The 27,359-nt window shown below is 34.8% G+C and overlaps 1 protein-coding gene across 2 annotated transcripts in view; it reads left to right on the top strand.

Moving 5' to 3' along the window:
* Positions 1–7,405: 7,405 nt before the first annotated feature.
* LOC129939558 (uncharacterized) overlaps positions 7,406–27,359 on the top strand; it is a 29,184-nt gene continuing 9,230 nt past the window's right edge. For both annotated transcript variants that reach the window (XM_056047600.1, XM_056047604.1), the window contains exon 1: positions 7,406–7,556. The gene's annotated coding sequence lies outside the window, so the exon portion shown is untranslated. The remainder of the gene's footprint in view (positions 7,557–27,359) is intronic.

Here is a 27,359-nt window from a genome sequence, read left to right on the forward strand (position 1 = left end):
AGTAGAAATACTTCATTTTAATATTGTTGTCTATTTGAAATAGGGATGGTACACTAATGGGCAATTATTTTGTTAAACTGGTTGAATCAAGAAGTCTGTACATAAGTGAAAAAGGAAAATAAAGTAGGTTGATTCGTTTTTATCAGGCTTGAGCATAAGGCGACAAGGGAAAAAAAAAGTAAATTTACAGTTGTAGCAATTCGGAGTAAGAATATTCGGATTACCACTGCCAGTTCTTTTTCCTGTCATGTTTTATTTTGTCTCGCTTCTTTCAATGCTTTGGGTGCAACTTAAATGTTTGCAAATCGGCAAAGGTAAAAGAGAGAGCAACTTAAATGTTTGCCAGTGAGCAACTTAAATGATTGCCAACAGCCGAAAAAAAAAGAGAAGAATAGTGCGACTTCAATGATTGCAAGAAAGAGAATGCTACTTAAATGATGGGCAAATATCTTGTGGTGAGACTTCAATGATCTAATCTATCCGCCATTGAATATTGTGGTTAGGAAAACTTAGACGGGCAATATACAACTGGTGTGCAAGTCTGGGGGGAGGGGAAATATATATTTCCTTCATAATAGTGCTTTAATATTGTGTTTTAGTGCATATAGTTGCATTTGTCATGAAGAGACACCACTATTAGCACAAACAATATTTCTCCGAATAGGAAAAAATACTTATTTTTTTTTGTTTTATTTGTTGTCGTTTTTTTCTCTAGATAACTTTGCATCAAAATATTTAGAACTACCGCCGTTCGACTACACTCTATATGAAGAAAATTGTGGTTTAGAGTGGAGTTTTAACGTCATGTTAAATCAGGCGAAGTGTATTTTTGGTGTACGAGAGCTGGAGTTTTTGGGCCACAAGTTATCGGCATCCGGCATCACTCCTACACAAAGTAAAGTTGAGGCCGTACAAAATTTTCGTCGCCCGTCATGTGTAGCGGAAGTGCGTAGTTTTCTTGGCCTTGTTAATTTCGTTGGAAAATTTATTCCAAACTTAGCCGATCTGACCGAACCACTTCGAGTTTTAACAAAGAAGAATGCAACATTTGAGTGGAAAACCGAACAAGGCGTTGCGTTTGAAAGTCTTAAAAAAAGTCTAACAAACGATTTAGTAGTGGGTTATTACGATGTAAAGAATCGCACTCAAGTGTATGCTGATGCCAGCCCAATTGCTCTAGGTGCTGTTTTGATTCAAATCAATGAAAAGGGCCCGAGAGTGATCACATACGCCAGTAAAAGTTTGAGCGATACCGAAAAACGCTATTGCCAAACAGAAAAGGAAGCTTTGGCTTTAGTATGGTCAGTTGAGAGGTTTAATTTTTATTTATTCGGCCGAACATTTGAACTCATCACCGACCACAAAGCATTGGAAACAATATTTTCTCCAACCAGTCGACCTTGTGCAAGGATAGAACGCTGGGTTCTTCGTTTACAATCCTATAAATTTAAGGTTGTGTATAAACCTGGAAAGAATAATATTGCAGATCCATTATCTCGATTAGTTGTTACGAGCAAAGCAGAGCCGTGGCATGATGATTTGGACACTGAAGAATACATCAATTATGTGATAGCAAATGCCGTACCAGTCGCTTTGAAACTGGATGAAATCAAAGAGGCTTCTGAAAAAGACATAACTATAAACGATGTTAAAAATGGACTCACAGGAAGCATTTGGTCTGACAGAGCTAGACCATTTAAAATATTTGAAACCGAGCTTTGTTTTGCTGGAAGTATTTTACTTCGAAGCAACCGCATTGTTATGCCAGAAAGTCTGCGAATTCGTACAATCGAATTAGCACACGAGGGACACCCGGGAATCACGGTAATGAAACGTCGATTAAGATCGAAAGTGTGGTGGCCAAACTTTATTGAAGCGGAAAGCTTTGTAAAAAAGTGTCATGGTTGCACAATGGTTTCGGCACCACCACCACCCGAGCCATTGAAGCGCAAAGAGCTTCCTTCTGAACCATGGTCTCACCTAGCCATTGATTTCATGGGCCCGCTACCTTCAAGTCATTACCTCCTTGTTGTTGTCGACTATTTTAGTCGGTTTATTGAGGTGGAAATTATGACAAAGATTACAACACTCGAAACAATCAAAAGACTTAGAGTTATTTTCGCACGTTTTGGTCGACCTAATTTCATAACAGCTGACAATGGAACGCAATTCATCAGCACTGAGTTCAAAGAATATTGCAATGAAAATAATATACAAGTAATTCACTCTACACCATTTTGGCCACAGCAGAACGGGGAAGTGGAGCGCCAAAATCGATCTATTTTAAAGCGCCTTAAAATAAGTCAGAATTTACATCACGATTGGCAAAAAGAGTTGCAGGACTATTTGTTAATGTATCGTTCTACGCCACACTCTACCACATTAAAATCACCGTCGGAGTTAATGTTTGGCAGAACAATTAGAGACAAATTACCACAAATAAATCAGCCTTTTGTATATGACGAAGAATTACATGATCGTGACAAAACAAAGAAAGACCATGAGAAACTTTATGCGGATGAAAAACGTGGTGCTAAAGATAATATGATAGCAGTCGGAGATTTAGTGTGGTTAAAGAATTTGGTCAATACAAACAAGCTGTCAGTAACGTTCGAACCAACTGATTTCAAAGTAATTGAACGCAGTGGTTCAGAGATTGTCGTGGAAAATCTTGAAACAGGAGTACGTTATCGACGAAATGTTTCGCACGTCATACGTGTGCCAGTACAAAATGAAGAGGAAAATGATGAAGGACTGAAACAAAGCACAGATCAAATGGACTTAAGCTACCAGGGACCAACAACCAGCAAGAGAGCAAACTCGGATGACTTACCGCCTCGCAAGAGAAGAGCACGAGCCAAACTCCAGGATTATACCCAGTAACATTATTTATATTTACAACAAATGTTATTAGATAGTAGTTATGGTTTTCAGCAAACTTAATTAAAAAAAAATGTTTATAAATTATTTTAAAATAAAATAAATAAAAAAAAATATATAAAAAAATAGAAAGTAAATGTAGTATCTGGCAGCACTTTAAGTCTAAATTGGTGACCCTGGCAATACCGACCTAATAAAGAAAAGGAATATTAAAGAATAAAAAGAAGGAAGAAACCAAAGAAACAAAGGAAAAGAGGGACACTTGAAAGTTAGCCAGCAACGTGAACGGCCGCATACGGGAGTCTCTACAGACAGTGATCATGTTACATTGTTACCACAAAAAAGAACGATCTCCGCTTTGACCCTGTCAAATCAAAATCCCTCCCCAACTTTTTCAAAACTTTAATCTATCGGGTTTAAACCTGTTGAAAATTGAAGACGAAACCATTGAATATCTTAGCACTGCTAGAAACCTAAGAGTAGTATTCTATCGCACTCTCACTTGGGATGACCACCTTAATAGTGCCATTGGTAAAGTCAATGGAAGTCTCCGCCTTCTTCAAGTCACTTCCTCTACTGCGCTGTCCTGTGGGTACGGATTCGAAGACTTTCCGGGCCGGAGCATTGGTTTCCATGCGCTCTACGTGACCCAGCCATCTTAGTCGTTGGATTTTTACTCTTCTTGCTAAGTCTACGTCGCTGTACAGCCCGTACAGTTCGTCGTTCCATCTTCTCCTCCACTCCCCTTCGATGCATACGGGACCGTAGATCACACGAAGAACTTTTCTCTCGAAGCGACCCAAGGTGCTTTCATCCGCTTTTGTCATGGTCCATGCTTCTGCACCGTATAGCAGGACGGGGATGATAAGGGTCTTATATAGCAACACTTTGGTCCCTCGAGAGAGGACATTACTACTCAATTGCTTTCTTAGTCCAAAGAAACAGCGGTTAGCAAGAGTTATTCTGCGTTTGATCTCAGCGCTGGTGTTGTTTTCTGCGTTTACAGCGGAGCCTAGGTAGACGAAGTCCTTGACTACCTCAAAGTTACGTCTGTCGATTGTGACGTTTTGACCAAAACGTCGGTGTTGTATGTCCTTTCTAGACGACAGACAGCATGTACTTTGTTTTGCCCTCATTAACCGTTAAACCCATTTTTGCCGCCTCTGCCTCAATACTCACAAAAGCCCCATTGACATCACGCTGAGTTCTTCCGATTATGTCAATGTCATCAGCATATGCCAGTAATTGGACAGACTTTTGAAAGATAGTGCCTCTAGTGTTGACGTGTGAGCTCTGCACTATTCTTTCAAGCACGATGTTAAAAAAATCGCATGACAGCGCATCACCTTGTCTAAAACTTTTTTGACATCAAAAGGTTCTGTTAAGTTGTTTCCAACCTTTATGGAGCAGCGTGAATTCTCCATGGTCATCCTGCACAAACGGACGAGTTTGGCAGGGATGCCAAAACTAGACATGGCTCTATACAGCTCGTCCCTGTAGATGCTGTCATATGCGGCCTTGAAATCGATGAAAAGGTGGTGGGTGTCGATTTGGTGCTCTTGAGTTTTTTCCAGGATCTGCCGTAATGTGAATATTTGATCAACTGTGGACTTTCCTGGTCTAAAACCACACTGATAAGGACCTATCAGGTTGTTGACGATGGGCTTTAGACGTTCACATATTATGGCAGAGAAGATTTTATAGGCGATGTTAAGTAGACTTATTCCTCTATAGTTGGTGCAGTTTAGAGGGTCTTCTTTTTTCAGGATCGGGCAAACAATACTGAGGTTCCATTCATCGGGCATGTTTTCTTCCGACCATATCTTACAGATAAGTTGGTGCATGCTCCTAACCAACTTATCTCCAGCTGCTTTAAAGAGCTCGGCATTCAAGCCATCTGCTCCAGCGGCTTTATTAGACTTCAACTTAGATATGGCAATCTTTACTTCGTCTAAGTCGGGAGGACGGGATTGTTGGCTTTCGTCGTCTATATCGAATGGGTCATCCTGCCTGACAGCGGGATTCACTTCTTCGTCGCCGTTATACAGTCTGCAGAAGTGGTCCTTCCATATCCTCAGCATTGACTGCGGTTCCACTATGATGTTTCCACTTTCGTCTTTGCAGCCTTCGGTTCTAGGTTTATGTACCTGTGAATTTCGTTTCACCTGTTCATAAAACTTTCGAACCTCATTCCGTGCTTTTATACCTCTCAACATCTTCGACCGCACGCTTCTCATGCCCTCTCTTTTTCCTTCTGAAAAGTCGGCGTTCCTCTCGCCTCTTCTGCTCATAGAGCTCACGAGCAGCTCTCGTCCTTTTATGCAGCGCCGCTTTGCGTGCCTGTTGTTTGGCTGCATTTGCCTGCCGACATTCCTCATCAAACCAGGGGTTCCTTGTTGGTGGCTGTTTGAAACCCAGCACATCAGAGGCGGCTTCTCTGATTGCATCTTGGCAATGTTGCCACTGGTTTTCGATACATTGTGTTCGCGGCAGAGAACTTCGAGAGAGGTTACTTGTCACTCGGTCGGAAAAGGATTTGGCGATCTCTGGCGATTGTAGCCGTTCGACGTTGTATCTTCTCCCAGCACCTCCCTGTTTTGCCTTGGGTCTGGAAATCCGAAGTGCTACCCTGGCTACAACGAGGTAGTGGTCCGAGTCGATGTTAGCTCCTCGGAAAGTTCGTACATCCATAATGCTGGAAGCGTGTCTGGCGTCGATCGCAATATGGTCAATCTGGTTGACGGTAGATTGATCTGGAGAAGTCCAAGTTCCCTTGTGGATGTTGAGGTGTGGAAAACGCGTACTGGCTACCATGACGTTTCGCCCCGCAGCAAAATCTATGAGCCTGAATCCATTATCGGAAGTGTTGTCGTGCAGGCTGTTTTTCCCGATTATTCCACCAAAGATGTCTTCCCTTCCTAGCTTGGCATTAAAATCGCCCAGGACTATTTTAATATCGTAGCTAGGGCACTGCTCATATGTTTTATCTAAGAGCTCGAAGAACATATCTTTGGTGTTGTCGTCTTTCTCTTCTGTGGGGGCGTGCGCGCATATCAGGCTAATGTTGCCGAATTTAGCCTTGATGCGTATGGTCATGAAGCGCTCATTGATGCACCTATAGCTCAAGACTTCTTGCCTAAGTCTGGCTCCAATGACGAATCCGCATCCAAATAAGCGCTGTTGGTTTTCGTGGTAGCAGTCACCATAGTAAATATCGCAGTTTTTCATCCTCTTTTTGCCCGGCCCATCCCATCGTATTTCCTGGATGGCGGTGATATCTGCTTTATATCGTTCTAGGGCCTCCGCTAATTCTTCGGCCGCACATGGTCTGTTAAGGGACCTAACATTCCACGTGCATATCCGAAGTTCGTTGTCCTTTATTCGTTTGCGTTGGTTGTCAACAGTAAATCCGTCCGTATCAGATTGTTGGTGCTTCGCAACTTTGAAAGCTTTTACGTGGCCAGGAAGTCACCCCGACGCACAACCTCCAACCTGGAGGGCCAGATCCTAAGTATAACTCCAAGGATGGGGAGCCGGATAAAACCGCTCCTTACAGGCCTGGGCTCCGAATAAGTCGAAGAAGCCCTATAAGGTGTTCACTAAGTAGTTCAACCTTACTGGAACTGTAGACGCCACCGTTGATTCCATCTCGGGAATTCCTCCGCTGCCGTCTGGATAAGGAGAGGTGCCTTAGTTTAAACACCTCTCCCCACCTCTCTCGTTTGCTGCCCCCAACAACTTTCCACTGGGGTTGGAACCCAATCTCCAGTTGAGGTACTAGGCACCCGATGTTCACCACGTGGAGGAAAAATAATCAGCCTGTTTTGTTTTATCTAATTTTAAAATAACAAATGTTTTGTTTTATACTGACAAAAAAAAAAACAATTATAACGTTCTTATACCACTACTGGGTTTACTCAAAATCCTTAAAAATTAATAGACTTTCCCTACGACCAACGAAAGCAAAAATCGAAAAACAAACAAAAGAGCTGATGCAAGAACTCGAATTTAATTGACTTTGTTTCCTTTACACAATTTATTACATAAGTACTACTATTTTCTAAACTCTCCACTCAGCTGCTGATTCGCATGATTTTCATAAAATTTGTAACTACATTATTTTCTTATAAATTACAATTGTAATTCATACCGGAAATACCATAGTTCTCAATTACCAACCAACCTAATAGCGCATCACTTTGCGAGCGTACAAAATCGTTCAAATGTCGCGGCTTCATCACTCTCCTCTGTCTCTCTATATGATATTGATGTCTTCAAAGAAGCTAAAAACCAAGCGATGCACTTGATGCAAACATTACTGGTAAATTGTAAAGACAAACAAAACGTTCATATTTGTATGTTTATATTTATATTTGTTTGTACTTTTTTCAATTCAAAAATTGGTTTCCACAATAAGACAATATCTTATCTAAAGAGAGCTGTATCTTTGGATTTCTCTTAAGAAATCCAAATACTCTTATGAATTACCTTTCTACCTACTGATTGAGACTGACATCACCTTTGTGAATCACAATCTCGAATCGACTAAGTTAGTATTACGAGAAACGAGTAACGCTTAAGTTGTCCTTTTGCAATTAACGCAACAACGACGACCGACGACGACGGTGTGGTGGCGATTGGAAAAAATTTCGCGTTTCATAAAGAGATAAAAAGAGGTGAATTTCATGAATCAATATAAAGGATATCCACATTAAAAATATCTTATAAGAATTTACACAAGAATGTTGCAAGTTGTGAGTTAAAGTGAATGAACAAAAATATGCACACAAAAGTGTGTCAATTATTGACCAGGGCCCGATGATGGCAGTGGTGATGGTTAGCCCTTTGTGTTAATTCAATAAATCTCTGTCTCTTCATGTGAATAACTGAATTGGCCTTAATTCCTAAGACGCATAATAAAAAAGCTGTTGTCACCATTTTTGTTTGACTTAAGTAACTCATTCTGCTGGTTTAACCTTAAGAATTCTCTCACACACTTTACGTCTTTTTCTTCTTAACTTCGACTGTTAAGTGTGTATAGAAATTGTGTTAAGTGTAAACTGTGGTAAGCACGTTAGTAGACCGACAACCTCGTTCTTTTTTCTAGGAGAACATGAATAAAATACCGCCATTGCGGGAGCAGCAAGAAATAAATGTTGGTGAGACAATAAAGAAGCAGCATAATTGGTGTCAGACATAATAACATGGCAAAGGAACTGACATCTGAATCATAACTGACTACAATATTATTTGACCGAGTTTTTGAACTTGTTTTCCTCGTGGCTCTTTCTTAAAAACATATGGTTACTTAGTTTTTCCTTTGGTTTTTTTATGAGTTCATATTTCACTTACTTTAAATAATTTATAATAAAATTGTGTAAGTTTTAAAAACATACAGTAAATTTCGTGGCGCATTTTTTAAAGTTTGTTGATGTACATTATGCTTGAATGCCCTTTAAGCTGATTCACGTAATAAAATTGTGCACATTATAATGTTTGACTGAGCTTTGTTGAAGTCGTAGTGGAACATTACGAATTCAAATCAAATGGGGCATTGTTTACAATTTGATTTAGAATATTTTAAAAAAGAAACAAATTTGAATACGTGACATTTTGCGCTTGGTTTTCTATGGTTTATGGAATATTTAATTTTTGAATAAACATTTGGGCTAAACTAGTTTTTTACGGTCTTAAGTGAAAATTTATATTTTAAACTGTTATCAATTAATAGCTTGCTATTAAATATTAAAAAAAAACTAATAAATATATGAATTAACAATTAATTTTGAACTTAAAATTAGTATGCATCAAAAAAAAAAAACAAAAGAAACCCGACAGCAGTTATTATCTATATACGGAACGAGTTGATGGAACAACAACACCTAGTATAAGACTTTATCTGCATTTTTAAAATAAGCAATTAAATAAATTAGTGGAGGTATATCTGTTCAGTGTTGTTTTCTTTGTTTTACAGTTAAACAAAAAGGGTATATTTTTTTATTCTGGTTTAAAGCAAGTTTGACTTTCTAAAAAAAGAGATCAGGTGGAGAATTAGAAACAAACAAATGATACAATTTAATAATATAGTTGATTAAGTGAAACGATGAAGCTGTTGAGATGTTACATAAACATAAAATAAATATTAATTAAAGCGTGTTCCATCATTCACGCACAGAAGAGAGTACCGCTTCTTTGGCGGATACGATTTATTTACAGGTTCCATATTTCATTGAGACTGGATTTTTGGTTACCAAAAATCAATCAAAAGCTTGACCAAAGCCATTTGCGTTGATAATATTACAAAAAATCTAATGTAAAAGTTGTGAGATGACGAAAATAAAAAAATAATATTCTAGACATAACATTAAGTTTTTACCAAACTGTGTTTTAGACTTATAAGAACTGAAATTAAAGCCCATCAGTGAAAATATATAATAAATGCACATCTTCGAAATAAAGAAATGGGAAGGTTTTTAAACAATATCTTTATTATTTAAAAGAAAAGGGTACATTTCAATTGACAAATAGTGTTATTGATATTTCACAAGTATGACTATCAAAATGTTGAAAATTAATATATGGACAATTTAAGGATCATTCAATTTCCTTTTAAAATGTTAAGACATTCTTGTTTTTCAAATCCACCAGAACATGTTGCAACACACCCTGATAACTTCCCATTCATGCCAGACTGTCAATATTTCAAAAAGTTTAACCAATAATTATAACAGAATAAGTTTGATTTCAATATATTGTTCCCAAGTTTTTAGTCGAAAACCAAATTTGACTAATTTTTGTGGTATTCATTCAAAATTTTGTATTGTTTCCATGATATTAGAGCCCTATTTCAATGTGTACAAACTTTGTGTAGTGTTTTGTGTATATTGATGTTCACAAGCAATCGTAGAGTTTATAGCCTATGTAGAGGTTGTTTGTTAAATGTTCTGATAGTTTCCCACTGATTTTGTAGTTAAAGGCTATACTTATATAAGCTTTGAAAATCTCTTGAAACATAAATATTCTATAGGATCCGCCAAATAACTTTCTTTCTTTTCTTTCTTTTGAAAATGCTATAAAAACATCGAGTGTAGCTTCAGCTGTTGGCACGTAGCGCAATCCTGTTGAAACCAAATGTTGCCAATATCCTCGTCCTCCTTTTGTGAACAAAACTTCGTACAACATGTCGTGATAACGATCGCCATTGAACCAATGGCCCAATTATGCCTCTGGACCAAAATCACCAAAATCAGCACCAACCGTGACCCGTTTTGGGTGCATCGGCTTTTCAACGTATGCGTACGGTTTTTCGTGTGCCCCCAAATGAAGAAAAAAATGAGCTTCATATGAAAAGACGATTTTTTTTAGGAAAATCGTCATCTTCTCTAAGCGTTGTTCAAGCTTATACACAACCATATTTGTTTAGCAGAAGGATACAACTTAATATCTGTCAAATCAGACACATTCTATTTGTTACCATTCACAAAATAAGGGCTAGTTGAAAAAAAAGTTAGAAAGCGGACCCTTTATAAATCAGACTCTTTTCATTTACTTACATGTTCTTTTAAAAGATAAACCTTTTTATCCGGTATTTCTTATTTTTGAGTTAACATATGATCACCGGGTTTGAATCCTACAACAACAAGTTGATTGTGCTACCACACGGCTAGAATTACATGTATTTAACGGGTACCAACCGATTCTCAAATTCATTATTATTTGTGGTACTGAGTCTTTGGTTTGTTCATATTAATTGAAACATTTTTCTTCCGTCACTAGAATTCTAACCTTGACCAAGTAGTATACGGAGTCGATGTACTACGCATCACCTCACCGCAGCTGGCTGATTGAGTTCCTTCCAATGGAAGTTTTGTTGTTGAAAATTCAGGTTGTTTCTGTATTTTTCTCCTTGAACTAAATGAAAGGCAATATTTCTTTATTGAACAAGGCAATATTTGATTGCAACATTTCTAACTTGTATCTACTTATATTAAAATAAGTATACAAATTAAATAATTATTCAAGCAAAAAAAATAATTTTTAAATTATAATTTCTATATTAACTTTAAAGTCATAAAGGTTTTTCAATTAAGTACCAAAGCTTTAACTTCAAACTTAGTTGTTTAATCATCATCGTCTCTAACTTCCATTTTAATCGAAACAGTGATTTATATTCCATAAACACTCGCTTTCGTAATTCAACAAAATATTACTAACTTTAACTTTTTAAAACCCCATCTTAACGTCATCTCATATCAAGTTAGTGCAGCTATAAAATACATACAAAGTAGAAGACTTCAAATTACCATACATGACCGATGATTGATTTGTTCTGGGCACAAATAATCCCACATAGATAGAATTTCAGTTTTTAAAGAACATAATATGTCAGTAAAATAAAGATAATCAATATAAAATGATGCAATATTTAAGTCGTTAAAATGCTTGATAAATAAAAAAAAAGATATCCTAAGACTCAATGAAATCGAAAAACCAAAACATCATAAAAATGCAACAAAGTATAGATAGAAATAAAAATAAATTGATTCTTCAAGCATAACCTTCACAGCAAACTAATAATATGTACTTAAGTTCTTACTTCAACTCTTTTGTTTTTATTTCGAAGTGACAATATTTTTATGACATCATATTACTTTTGGCTTTGGATAAGTGAAAACATACAAATACTTGGTAGAGGTGTACCTACATCAAAGCAAACCAAATACAAATCTGCATATAGACTTATATGAATCTTGTCAATACCATATAAGGCAACATTGCGTTGTTTAACATAAAAAGTGGTAACAAATAATAGTGTCCAAGTGGGCAGGAAAAAGGTTTACACTTATTTTTTTACTTGAAAACTGAACTTTGCATATTAAACAAAATTTGATCTGTTGGGGGATCACATTTTCTGTGCTAAAAGTGTAGTGTCTGTCATTCAAGTTAACCAGGTCAGAAATTCATATAGAGCGGTATTATTTTTCTTATTGGTCATTTGATATGTGTCTATTTCTAATTTTAACTTAACCATATAAACAGATACTAAGTATAGTTCTATAGCAAGTTGATGCCGACAGATCAAAAACACAATAAAACGTCAAATTTGACACACTGTTGTCTTGGTTTATGATTACACATGTATCTTACATTTCCGATTATTTGAATTGTATATAGTTTTTGCGGTGTTTGAATGTAAATAATTAGAGATAGATAAAGTGTGAGATTCTTACTTTTCTAATAATGAATGACAAAATAAATAACTTAATCCATTTAATTAACAAAAAATAATAACATCAAAAGAATTATAGTTTTCATTCAGGGATGGAAAAAAATGATTTCAAAGTTATTCAATTGTAATTAATTGTAATTGAAATCTTCACATATTTTTTCATTTACTCTAAAATGTAATTGAATAATTTTAATTACCAATTTCATGTAATTGACAAGCGTCAATTACTTGTAATTGACAAGCGTCAATTACTTGTAATTTATTTACATAAATATTATTGAAAACGAAAATAATAGTTACTGCCTTTTTGAAGTAATCATTACGCAGAAATGTCAATCAATTAAACTGTTGGCGATATTACTGAAAAGTTTTGCTACTTTTAATTAATAAACAAATAAAAACTCAATTACCTTGAGCGCAATTTAAAAATGCTTTCCCTCAAGAACTGGAACAGACCCAGTACATTTTTCAACAAAATGTTATTTGTGAGTGTATTTTTTAATTACAATTACAAGTAATTAAAATGTATGATTTTTCAATAACAATTAAAAATAAGTTAAATGCATATTTTTTTTCAATTACAATTATTTAATTGATTAATTAATAAAATAAATAAATTGGGTGGCGCAATAGTCCGTTGTGAACCAGGGCCTAGTGACTTACAACTTTCAACCATTCCTGTGTGGGAGTACTGTTGTCAGGAATGGAAGGGACCTACAATTTTAGGCCGAATCCGAACGGCTAATTTGAGAAAGCACTTTTTCATGACAAGATTTACTCTTGAAGGATGTCAATTCCTCGCAAGAGGCAGTACCCGCGCAAATTATTTTTTTTTTTTTTAATTAAGGTGGCACAGGCAGGGATTGAACCCAAGACCCCTTGCATGACAGTCCAACGCAATAACCATCATGCCACGGGTACTACTAATTAATTAATTAATGTTGAAAATAATTACAAAAAGTAAACAATATTTACCAACTCTGCTTATTTTAATGTTTCAATATTTTATCCCGACCCCTTTTAATTTAAAGCTGATAATAAGTCAATGTGAAAACCATATATTTTAAATATATTTAATAGTTCTCCCAGTACGCTTGACAGAGCAGCAGAATTAAATACATAATTTTTCAACAAGAGGTTTCATTTTGATATTTAAACATTTATTTTTTTAGGGAAATACTTCTTTTAAGAACATTGTAGATGTTAGATCAGTGAATGTGGAAAACTATGGTTTCAGCACCATGTTTTTTTTATGAAATTTTAAACGGCCATTCCGTGGCAAAGGCGTTATTTCTGTTTATTAAGGCCTCATTGCTTACGATGATTTTTCGAAGAAAATCCATATTATTTTCACCCAATTCAAGGATTCAATCAGTGAATATTCGAAGTTGCTGATGGAGCTTGACCAGCTTGAATTCTTGTGTTGACTGTTGAGACTAAATCTCGTTTCTGGAGTTACTAATTTCAAAATCTAAGAGCAATCGACAAACTTGTTTGTTTTTGTCAACACTATCTCGAAAAATATCTCGAAGCATCCTGACACGTTTTCATCTTACTTTGATAAGATCTAAGCTTTAGTGCCATAAATGAGAACCGGGATGATGAGTGTCTTAAGAAGGGTTATTTTAGATGCTCGAGTGCCGAATTTTCTAATCCAAAGAAGCAGCTATTTTCAAAAGTTATTCTCTTTTTGATTTCAAGACTGGTGTCGTTGTCCGAATTCATAGCTGTGCCTAGTAAGAAAAAGTCCTCATCTACTGCCTAATTCTCATTTTACTTTCTTGATGACAGCAACAACTTGGTCTTTCCATCACTTACTACAAAACACATCTTCTCTGCTTCTGTTGCAATGCTCAAAAACTGACATCACGCTTTGTTTTTAAAATTATGTGAATATCATTAGCGTATCCGAGTAATTGGACAGACCTTTGGAAGTTTGTATCTCTTGACGATTGAGTTTTGTACATTACTTTCCAGAACGATGTTGAAGAAGTCTCATGACAATGCATTGCCTTGTCTGATACCTTTTATGACACCAAATGCATCGGTGAAATTATTTCCGATCGTGCATCCTCCATCGTGATTCTGCACAAATAAAATAAGTTCGACAGGGATGCTAAAAGCTCTTCGCCCTACAGAGCTGTAATATGTGGCTTTAAAATCGATAAAGAGATGGGGTATCGATTTAAAGTTCCTGGATTTGTTAAAAGATCTCCCTAATGTGATTATTTGGTCAATGGTGAACTTTCCTGATATAAAGCCACACTGATATGGACCTATCAGGTTGTTGACAATCGGCTTCACAAGTTTACATAATACGGAAAAAAGAATCTTATAGGCGAGTCTGAAGCCTCTACAGGTGGCGCAGCTCAAAGCGTCTCCTCTCTCGAGTATTGGGCAAACTATGCCGAGATTCCAAACATCGGACATGATTTCTTCCTCGTGTGCATCAAGTTCAAATTTTTTGTTTTTAAATAAGCATGCCCTTCGTCCTCTCTTATACTCTTTTATATTTCTTGTAAGATATCACCTCAAATCGTTTTATTTGGAGTGGGATTATTTTGAATGCATATAAGTTCTCAAAATTACTACAAAAATCAAATTAAAAAGGAGCAATTCATCGAACGAACAAACTTATTATTACATATTGTGGTTTTTGGAAACGCAACTGAAAGTGCAAATTATTATAATTTTGAATTTGATTTTATTTAAAAAGTTTACCCACATTCTGCGGTTAATGCTGTCTATGTTAAGCACGATACATTTTCTAGGTTTTCGATTCAATGTTCATTATAAAATCCAAAGTCAGTGTTAATGAAAACTATAATTATTTGAAAATGTGTTATTAATTGAGAGTCCAGGCTTTTAAACGGTTTCAGTTTAAAGGACATGTTTAAGACTTGTTTAATTGACTTGTAATAAATTATAATATTCCAGACAAAAAAAAACTATGTTTCTGGCAAGAGCTCACCTTTATATGTATGTACATACATAAGTTTGTATTTATCAGAAAGTTATCAAACAGCTATTTCTCTATGTCTATTGTAAAGAAAAAAGAAATCATCTTGAAAGTTAGATAATTGTTTGGAATTCCCCACAACTGTGATGCTAAAGTCTATTTACTCGTTTCTTTTTTTAATATGTCATTTATTGTTCCCTTTTTACAATTCTGCTCATACATGCAGTTATTTTTCATTCATAACTGTCTTAACTGCCAGTACCAGCTTGGAAAGGTAAAGATACCATCTTCCTTTCATCGTTTACCTGTCGATGTTTGCCTTGGATGTGTTCGGTGGGTTGTAGCTGTGACTGAACTAAACGACAAAGTGACTTCTCTGACAATGGACTAAAAACTCAACAGACCCATCATCAGCCAACAACCACAGTCCAAAGCCATCAGCACTCAAGCCAAGTGCACTGCGCATGCCAACACGTTGTAACGTTTTAAGGTAGGTACACATATGAAATGTAGTCAGGCTTGCCATATTGAGCTATTAATGGAAAATTGGGTTATCTTTTTCCAAAATTCCTGACAACAATTTCAGAACGACAGGGTAATTATAATTAGGCTATTAATGCCTTAAATATAATCTGAGCGCTTTTTTCGTTCGTATAAATATTTCATATAAATAAACAAAAAAGGCAGGAGTAAAATCGTACAAAATCTTTGGATCTGGCGTATTAAGCTTACAGCTGTTAACTTTCAACAGCTAAAGACGTTTATGTTTTTAAATAAAATTTAATTGTGATTAAAGTTTTCAAAATTGTAAAATTAATATTGCTCTTTGTTTTCAAGATATGGCAACTCTGAACGTAGTAGTAATGAAGTAGATATGAGTTAAAGCAAACCTTCAACTCATAGTGCACTTTGCGTTGTCGTCTGTTGACGATATTCGTACTCATAAATTGTTTAGTATTACGAAGTCTGTTAAGTTGGTAAATGTTTTAGCTACTGTTTGAAGTTTATTATGATGAACCGACAGTGTTATGTCGTCACACACACAGTAGACCAAAAAACTTTAAGAACGAGACATGAATTACTAAAAATGAAGGAATCTAAATGTTTTCATATTTTGGCATCCATTCTCTTCTAAGCATTGAACATTATAAAAATGAATGAAGGGTTTTCCAACAACGACTTGACAACTTGCTCAAACATACATACTTGAGACTTATTGGGCTCGTTTTCTACGAAAGGTTAAAAGGGTGTGATATTTACGACATTTCAACCAAACCATTGTCTCACTGACATGGCAACATCACACACATTATGCATACTCAAATTTTCGCACTTAATTTGTTAGCAGCTGATTGTGAAACGTCAAAATTCATGTTTTCACTAACTTTGTAGTCGTTGTTACACTACGTGTTGCCGGACAGGAAATGTCATATAACTTGGCAGTTGTATTTAGTGTGAATGACTTGACTACGTACTCACTAGCTTAGTGAATGCTTCCAAAGTTGTCCAGTACCTATTAAATAACACCATACTATGTAGGGCTTTCGAAAACCCTTTCGAGCATTTGTTTCTAATTATAATTTTTCTTTCATTACCACCCGTGCCTAATCATTAATCTCATATCATAAAAAACAGTGTCCTGTTCTTTTAATAACATTCGTAAGCCAAAATATTTTAAACTACATCAAATAAATTTTCATCTGTCAAAAAGAAACGATGCATGTCAAAATTGTTAAACAGATCCAAAAGCTCTGGCTTATCGACGTACACGTACAAAAAGAAGTCCAACGGTTTCAAATTGATATCACCCCCACGTGAGATGAGACGGCTATTGAATATTACGCAGGGCTGTGTGGAAAATGGTACCATGAAACCACAAATCTTTCACTCATTTCGGAAAAAAATACGGCCCGATGATGCCGCCAACCCATAAACCGCGCCAAACATTCACTTTTTGTGGGTGCATTGCTTTTTTGACAATCGTTCTTAGATTACCATCTTTCTATGGTTCAAATTGTGTTAATCTGAAGTTAAGAAATGTCAAATGGAATACGTTTAGGCGCGTTTGACATTCAACATCGGCCCTTTAAATTCAACCAACTTTTACTTCTCTATCCATGTACAATTTGAATACGAAAGTGATTTAATGTCTGGGTTACTCCATTTGCAAACATTAAGGCACGTTCAAATTTTGTTGCTTCCTAGCACATCCAAAGTAGTGACAATTGCAAATTAGTGGCATATGTACATAGATCGTTGCTGTCAAGCACCGGCTACATAAAGTAGCGTAATATCGTTCGTTACATACCTAAAACCATTTACGGTATAGGAGCCGCATTCGATTCTACAAAAATGCCAAATTTGATTGTCGAAATATCCTTTGAGTCGGAAATAGCCCTTTTCTACCAACATTTTTAAAACCATATTAGCGGCCATCTACAGTTTTTTTCACTGGTACTGCCTCTTGCGAGTAGTTGACAAATTCTCCAAGAGTAATTCTTGTTATAAAAAGTGCCGTTCGGATTCGGCTTAAAACTATAGGTCCCCTCCATGGTTGAGATTTGTAAGTCGCTAGCCCCTAGTTCTCAACGGACTGTTGCCCCACCTTATAATTTATTAGCGGTTACACGAACAGACATTCAGTTTCTTTTCGAACATTTCACAATCTTAAAGGGTAGTGCTATAATTCAGATTATAAAGGCACTTTTCGGTCTTTCTTGATACTATTCTCCTTAGGCGTGTATTTTTCAACAACATAACAAGTTCAACAAAAATGAAACAATTTGTTACAAAATGGCTGACTTTCAAAGAACATTTTAACAGCTGAGTATTATTTTCGTGATTTTGACATTAGCTGAAACATAACGAAAACTATACCATTTCTATGTGATTGGCTTTTATAATTTGATTCTTTAATTTTTTCTCATTATAATTCAAAATTGTCCAACTGTGCGGCACCATCAATTAATATCACTGTACACAAATATAGTACTGTGTTGAGTTTAGTTCAAGGAAAATACCGATCATTCGCCTAGTTTCGTTTGAAATGTTTGAATTTTGCAATAAGGTACCTTCTTCCAAGTTTGATTTAGATAATAATTATTTTAAATAATTACATTGAAACTTTGAAGCACATGAGTAAGTAACACTAAAATCTGCATATCTATTTTTCAAGTTTGTATCAAATCATTCACCAAAGACATATGGCCATCTGTTGGCTTAAAATGAAACTCAGTTAGTTTACTTTCGCTTTCATTTTACTTGAAATCCTTATAATACTCCTAATCATATTGAGTGTAGAGAGAGAAAGTACTTTTTGGATTTAATGGACTTTTTGTTTTGTTCAATGTTCAATGAACTTTTGCTTAAGTGGATCAAAACAATTTTGCTTTTGTGTTCCGTCAGTTCTTACGTTGCTTGGAGTAGACATATTGTTTTGTGATGCAGATTGTACTTCTGATTGTGATGGTAATTAAATTGTACAAAAGAGTTTTACTTTAAAAGAAGTAATTTCATTGTTCCATTTTCTTTGTTAGATATACAGTAGATGTTTGAGTTTCCATCATTTGGTCTTCAGCGTATTTGTTTAAAGTTATTAATGCTGAACTTGTTTTCATTGATCGTTAAAAAGTCTTGTGCTAAAAAGAAATATATTTAATTTATAACATTTTATGGTATGCATTGTTAACGATCACAAGCTTTTAGTTTAAATTAAGTTTTATTAAAATTAAACCTAGAGCTATTTAAAACCTAAAGAGTGTCGAAATATATTTTGTATGCATCAATACAAATCACTTAGGCAAAAAACTAGACGGAAATTTTTAAACCAATTAACTTAGTTATGTCATACCTACAATTGTAGAACTATGAGACCATATTATTGAATTTAAATTTAAGCTGTTTTTTTTTTGTTTTTGTGAAGATGAGTGACACAACTTTGAAGTCAATATTTTCTTTTATTTACAAGATATTTGATTTGAAACAAAATTTTAAGTTCTCTTTAATAATTTTTGTTAAGAATTTTATTTTTTCCAAGATATTCGAGTCGAACATCAATTTTTTTGATGATTTGTAGTTATTTTTAAAGTTCTTTTTATAATGACATTGAAACGTCAAGAAATTTAAAAGTTGGCTTTTAGATTTTAATGTACTGAACTGAAGGTTATGAGCTCTTGCACAACTTCTACATATATTCACATCAATATGCATCAATTGAAGCGGGCTTATTGCTAAGGATATGAGTATTACAATTTACCCACCAAAATAGTCTAGAGGAGTTAAATCGAACGATCAAGGTGGCCGGCCCCAAATTTAAATTGGTCTATTGTTATGGGTGCTATGTCTTGTTGTAACCACATGTTATGCAGGTCAAACTTTACCATTTTATACCAAAAAAGTTTGTTAGCATCGCACGGTACTGCTAAACAGTCACAATAACGTTGCTTTTCGCATCATCTTTGAAGAAATACGGCCCAATGATCCCGCGAGTCTATAATCCGCACCGACAGTGACTAAGTTTCTAGTTGCACTGGTAGCTCTTAAAGTTGGTTCTTACTTCAAATATTGAATTTGATGCTTTGTCTGACTCCATTCGAAGAAGTGTTTTGTCACCACTGCGTAAGCTTTTTTATCTGTCCTACTCTTCAGGTCTCGTTCCGAGCGGAATGAAACCCGCATTTGTCCAGCCTATTCCCAAAAAAGGCGAATCTTCTTCACCGTCTAATTACCGACCGATTGCACTTACTTCCCTTCTTTCCAAGGTCATGGAAACGCTGATTAATTATCAGCTCAAGGAATATCCCGAAGATGGAAAGCTTCTTAATGACCGACAATACTGCTTTCGTAGCAATAGGTCCACTGGTGATCTCATAGTTCATCTCACCGAGCAGTGGAGCAAATCTTTACATCGTTTTAGAGTAAGTAAGATTATTGCATTTGACATTTCAAAAGTACTTGATAGGGTTTGGCATCAGGCTCTCTTATCGAAAGTGCTTTCGGTTTTCACTAATACCTGCTTCATTGGATTAGTAATTACTTTCGAATTGTACAAAACAAGTTGTATTGGATGGATACATGTCTAAAAACCACAAAATAAATGCAAGGGATCCGGTTTATCTCCAACACTCTGCAGCTTCTAATGCAATATATTTTTTTGCTGACGATAGTACTCTTAGCTTTTCATTTTCAGAATCACGTCCCTCACCTTCGAATGTTTAACTGCAACGAACAAATATGATAAGTTCATTAAATTCTGAACTAAACAGCATTGTACAATGGGGAATAAAAAATCGCGTGGAATTTAATGCTTCGAAACCCCAATCCTGTTTTGTATCGTTAAAGCGAGATATACCCCCTTGCCATTATCCCTGGATGGCATTTGCATGGAGGAGACTGAAAATTTCGATATTCTCGGTATGTGTACCAACAACCACCTCTTGTGGAACAATCACCACATACGCGATGTCGCCAAAAATTCCGAAAGATGTTTGGGTTTTCTAAGGCAATACAAGAAGTTTCTTTCCATTTCTGATCTGGCTGTTATTTACAAGACTTATATCAGTCCAAAGCTTGAGTATAACTCCCATATCTGGGCTGGTGCTCCTGCAACTTACTTAAGCCTCTTGGAAACTATTGAACGTAGAGCATTTAGATTGATTGGTGATAATACCATAGAATCATTTACGTTGTTCGAACATCGTCGTAAAGTTTCCTGTCTCACCTTCTTTTACCGTTATTTTAACCGTTTATGCTCTAGAGAAAAAGCCAGCTGCATTCCTCCCCTTAAACAGTTTAACCGTAATACTCGCGCTTCTAGGAATGCCCATCAGTATATCCTCACGCCCAACTTCGGTCGTAGCGTCAAGTACAGAGATTCGTTCTTTAGCCGTACTACGCGAATGTGGAATTTCTTACCACACTCTTTCTTTCCCAGCCATTGCAATATTCTGGAATTCAAAACCAATGTGCACCGACTCCTCCTTTCAACCCCTCTCTCTCTTTCCTATAGCTCAGACTGTGTCTTTTCATAATAAGGGTAATAATATCCCCTTAAGTGTACGCTTATTATATAAAAAAATAAGCTTCGTCGCTGAACACAACTTTTCGATAAAAAAGTAGTTCATCGTCCAACTTTTTAAGAAATCATTTACCAAAAAATGTTCGTTATGGTACGTCGTTCGGCTTTAATTCTTCTTCTTTATTTTGAAAGGTCTCTCACCTAAATCCTTCCGTAAAATGTTCCATGTAGAGTAAAAGAGTTCCAATAGCTTTAAACGGCGCCGCCGCGCCGGCCGTATCGACAATTCATCATCATCACTTCCATCTGTGCCAGCCGATTTATTATTTTTTATCTTATCAAGACTTGATTAAAGTTCACATAAAGATATTGGGACATCAATCAACAAAAATAGTGCATTATTAATAGCAATAGGTTAATAATAATTTTAAAATAAAAAATTCTCCAATCGAGTGATATCAAAAATTTACATAAATGGCTTAAAAATTATACATACATAACTCATAGTTAAAAGTTTCAAGTTTTTCCTTCGAAAAGTAGTACAAACATCTTTTTTTCTTAACTTATACCTTTTTTAGACCTTATTTATTTTAAAACCTTTCATCTTTTAAGGCTAATATGGACTTAATTCTCTACACAAAACAATAAATCAAAATTTTTGAACAATCTCTTTTTCGCTGTCAAAAATTTAAAAATAGATCAAAAATTATCTCATCTATTTGGAAAAAAAAATAATAAAAACAAATTGCTAGCCATCAGCGTTAGTAATTTTTCATGCATCACGCGCATCTTTTATTAAAAAGAAACATACTCATACTTATATCTAACCTTGTTAATATCCAAAGTGAGTGATTATATGATTAACCATTATAGTTAGAGATTTAAAAGTTACCTCTAAAGAAAAAGCCTTCTATGGTATCTATAAACATATCTATGACTCATCATAAGTCTTTTTGTATAGTTTTTTTGTACTCAATTTTAACAACCTTAATCGTCTTCAAGAAAAAAATTCTAACAAAAAGTTCAAAACAAGAAAGACTTAATTACCTATTTTGGACAAATCGCTCAAGGGAAAATATACAACTTAGGTGTTTTTTAAGTTTGTAGCGAATTTCAGTGCCAAAATCCACCAGCAGGCATAATTTCAGGTCAGCCACAACTCGCGTTGACCTAAAATTTTACCGCACCTAATTATAATCTCTTGGTTTTGGTCTAAATAATTTTATTTTAGAGCTTTTCTTTTGTTAATTTTATCTGTTGATTCATTTTAGTTAAGAGAACCATCTTAATAAAATAATTTAAATTCCTGAGTGCGAGTACTGTTGTCAGGGATGGAGGGATCCTACAGTTTTAAGCGGAATCCGAACGGCTAATTTGAGAAAGCCAAGAATTACTATTGAATAAGTTGTCAATAACTCGCAAGAGGCAGTACCCGTGAAAAATACTTTAGATGGCATAGTCAGTCATCGAACCCAAGACCGCTAGCTTGACAGCCCAACGCACTAACGATCATGCCACGGGTAATAAAAGAACCATCTAGCTGAAATACCAGATTGAAGATATTTAAAAGCATAGACAAAAGATGGTACAGTAGACATCCTTAATTGGTGTTGTCCGCCCACTGGTAAGAGACACCTTGATGTTGTGATACCAATCGGCAAGTTGTCACTTAGGCGTTATAAGCGGTTGTTGCGTTTGTTGTTAATGTCTTATTGGTCATCATCTTGCAAATTTCTTTAATTTTTTATCAAACACTTTTTTAAGAGGGCGATGTGGTTTTGTACGAGTATGGAACAAGGTGTGGGCATTGATGGGATGGGAATATAAGTTGACTTGTAGCAGATAACTACCTACGGATTATGAAGTTTTGTACAGTTTTTTATCATTATTAAAATACTTCTCAGATAAACATGTTGATGGAAGTTTCATAAATGTGAAAATATATGACGAAACTGTGTCTCAAAAAAATTATCTAAAAATTGATTGGAACAACAGTCTTATAAAACTTGTGTTTGACTGATCAGAGGAGAGAACTTAATTCAAAAGGCTTTCATCTGCCTTAAGTCCCATTAGCTGATTCGGAACATATATATTATGCATACCAATGTTTCACATAAATTCTATGTGATACTTAAATGTATTTTAACTGCACAAAATAAAGTATGTTCATCATAGTGAGGAACGAGTTTTTGAAGTTGAACTAAGTTCAAGTCAATGGGTACAAACATCAATTTACTGTGAGTTTTGATGCGTTTCACGGTTTTATTTATCAAAAAGATGGTAAAAAATTCGATTAAAAAAAGAAATCCTATTTCTTCTTAAAATGAAAAAAAAACACTTCTTCTATATTGTCCATTCAATAAATAAAAAGTTATTGAAATTATTGAATATAATGTAGAAAGAGAAGAAGGCTGCTATCAGGATGAAGAAAGCCAAACACTACACACCTTCAGACCCTAACTTTGTTCTGGCCGCAACAATCATGAACCTCAAAACTGTTTATGGACTCTTACGGAAAAAGAAAAAGTTATTTTGACCTATTATAAATACATATGTATGTTTGTACATTATTAAAATAATAATTTGTTTCTTCCAACTTATGTTTGTAGTACAAAGAGGCTAGAGAGACAAATCAAACGATTAAACCCATTAAAAGCCACCCATGCTAAAAAATAAAGTTCATTCAAAATTTTAAACTCCAGCTCACCCCAAAATCGTATACTGGCAAAAGGTTTTAAGAAGCAATTTTCAAACTCCAACCAAGTGAACGATACTTCATGGTTTTCAAGAAGACGACTAGCTGCTTCTTCATAACAAAAAATTTCTAAAATTAAAACCGAATTACCAAAACTGAAATATTATACGCTTAAGGAAGAACTATTCAAAAAATTTCAATCCAGGAGTGGACTCGGCTAAGGCTATTGTTTATAATTGACAATCAAAACAAACGAATCTTTGTAAGGTAATAGTCAAATTGATACCTAAAAAGCTGTCACAACAAAAATGTAATAGTCGTTTTCAAACAAATATGTTTCCGAATAGAGCTACCAGACGCTTACACAAACGACTGGAACGTTTTCTTAGTTAGCTATTTTCGTTCAAAAAAACACGTTCCTGTGACCGACAAAGCTTACGATATTCAAAAAAAAAAATCAAGAAAAGTAAGAATATTATTCAAACACAGCCAATTTAAATATTTAATAGAAATCAATTTTAAATTTCACCATGGCAACAATGAATTTTGACAATTTGACTCTCAAATTGTTCAATCGAATTGAATTAAGTTGAATCATTTTACACAGACGGAATGAAAATGTATATTAAAAATCATTCGAAATTAAGCAGAAACAATTTGAAATAGATATTGCAATCAAAAGATAAATTTAAAAAAAAATAAAAAGGAAGACTGCGCGGCAAATGATGTCCAAAATGTTTTAAAAGGTTTGAAACCGTTTTTCAAATCCCTGACTGAAAATGAAATATGTTTCTTAGTTGATTTTTGAAAATATTTCTTATAGTAGTTGTCCATATATGAATGTAGTACCCATGGTTAGTGGGTTCGACTGCCATGCCAGAGGTCAATATTATTTCTTGCGAGGCATTGACAAATCTTAAAAAGGCTTTCTGAAATAAGTCGTTTGGATTCGGCTTTAAACTGTAGGCTCCCTCCATCCCTGACAACATTACTCAAACACAGGAATTTTTGAGAGTTGTAAGGCACTAGGCCCTAGTTCCAAAATGAATGTTGCGCCACCTAATTTATTTATTTTTTATATTTCCAATAACGTTTTAACCATTGTAAATTAAAACTTCCATTTGTAGTTTGTGAACAATTTTCACCATGCGCCAAAACGGGAAATCTTCGTTATAAAATCCCAAAAGCTTTTCGAATACACCTCGGCAATGATTTTGAGACTGTAGTTCTTGGACTAAGAAGTGGTGTCGTCAAATAAGAATTCTGAGGATAAGCTGGATCACCTGCTATTTCAGAACATAAAATGAAAAAAATGTTTATACATATCCACAGAACCAAATTTAATTGAGACCTACCTAAGAGAAAAAATTATATGTCTCCAAAGTATTTCATGTCTTGCAGTTATTACAAATAGTTGCGTTATTAGTTGAACCTGGCCATCTAGCCTCCACATTTGTAAATATCACTTTGGCATTTCTTATTGCTTGTACATTTGTTGTGAAATAACTTTTTTTATTTCGAAAACATTTTTTGATATGAAAATCTTCATTGGCTCCAATAAAATCTCGTTTTGTTCTTAAAATGTCAGCTGAGTTTTCAGGAAGTTTTATATAATCGTTAGAAAGCAATTGCTTTCGACACCTTCATAACCATTCAGGGAACTGCCGAAACATGCATTCCACCAAATTCGGCTCGGAGATGGTTTTTGTAGTACCCGTGGCATGATGGTTAGTACCAAGGGCTGCCATGCCAGTGGTCTTGGGTCTAATCCTGCCTGTTCCACCCAAATAAAAAAGTTTTTTTTTTCACGGATACTGCCTCTTGCGAATAATTGACAAATCTTCCAAGAGCAATTCCTGTCATAAAAAGTGCTTTCTCAAAATTAGCGGTTCGGATTCGGCTTAAAGTTGTAGGTAGATGGTTTCCCTTTCCCCAAAGTTACCAAAAGCTTCTTAATAGAAGTAATTCAATTATTTATAAAAACAAATAGGATTTAATTTATAATTATATTCAAAAGATGTTCGTAAAGGATACCCGCACTCTGTCATGCAAATTTTATTGTTAATTAAACATTAAGACTTACATCTCCCTCTTAAAACGATATTTAAATATTAATAGTATACACCTGGGAGTATACGCACTTTTTATATTTGTTAAATTTTTAAGAGAATTGATACAAAATTTACCATTTAGTTAGTTTATTTTTGTGTAGCCAATACATGACCAAATTTAGAACAACATCTGCAGTCTGCAGGCCAAGATTTAAACATTCAAATTTTAGATATTTCAAGGTCAAGATCGAATAAATCGAAAGTAAAACCACATCTCCCATCAGCAAGTATATATATATATATAAATGATTAATGTTCATGACAAAATGACAATGAAAACAAATTATGGTGTTGTAAATATCGCGATAAGGAAGATTTTTCAATAATCAATCAGACGATCACTAAATTATTTCTCGTTCAAATCTGATAATTATCTTACTTAGTTAATATGAATTAAAATATATCTTAATATGTAAACAAAGAAAGGAGAACCTACATTTAACAATTTTTGTTTTTGTTTTAAATACTATAACAAGGTCTAAAGGTCAGTAGTAATGCTTTTGTAACCGTAGTTACATTGAAAGTTTGTGAAAGAAGTTTATTATGTTTTAGTAATTGTTAAACTGAATAAAAGAAAAAAATTGTATTTCGAATACTTTTCAAATTTAAAATAACCAAAAATCGAGAAGAAATCAATTTTCATCAAGATGAGATAGACGGAATGGCCATTTCAGGACTTTTCGTTGCCCAAGAGTGTAGCTGAGTTTGGTCCTGAATGACAGGTGCATAAAGCTCAAACCGACAAATCTCATAAGTCTACTGTGTTAAAATATTATAGTACTAGTATTTTTTTGATTTCCACTAAGGCTAGCCATTCAGTGCACAATTTAACTGTCCCAATTTACATGGGTGTGTGTTGTCAACTCGATATTAAATTGAATATAGATATTATGTGCAAAACTATATAAAGATAAATAATAAATGCAATAACTATTTATTTAAAAAGAATTATATTTTAAGGTTGACAACTTTTTTATATCAAAATCCAAGGAATAGTTTTTAAAACGATTACGCCTTAACAACATATGAAACACTGTATTTCTGGACCTAAGACACTTTTAAATTTCCCTTAAAAAATAATTGCAACTGTTAAGACTCTTGGCCTTACTACTACTAATACGATTTAATGAATAGGTTACAATTTGTGTGAAATAAAGCTCGATCTTGGAGGCCCACGAGATAATGCACTCCAAAATGTTTGTTCAAGAAGTTGATTACTTCGTTGCGTCGCGCTAACTGAACTGTTATGTTGGTAACAAATTTTGTACGCCTTAGTTAGACTAATTCCGAAAAAATAATTTCCAAATCATACAGCTGTCGGCAAACATGTCAATTGTTAAAATAAACAAATGTATGCATGTAGAAGTCATGGGATACATTTATTCTCAAATAGTGAATGTTGTTAAAGATCTTTAAATTTAAGCCCTTAAAGTTTACATTAGAACTCGTTTTATAAATGCATTTTTTTG

This window comes from Eupeodes corollae, chromosome 1 (assembly GCF_945859685.1).
Source record: "Eupeodes corollae chromosome 1, idEupCoro1.1, whole genome shotgun sequence".
Classification (NCBI taxonomy): domain Eukaryota; kingdom Metazoa; phylum Arthropoda; class Insecta; order Diptera; family Syrphidae; genus Eupeodes; species Eupeodes corollae.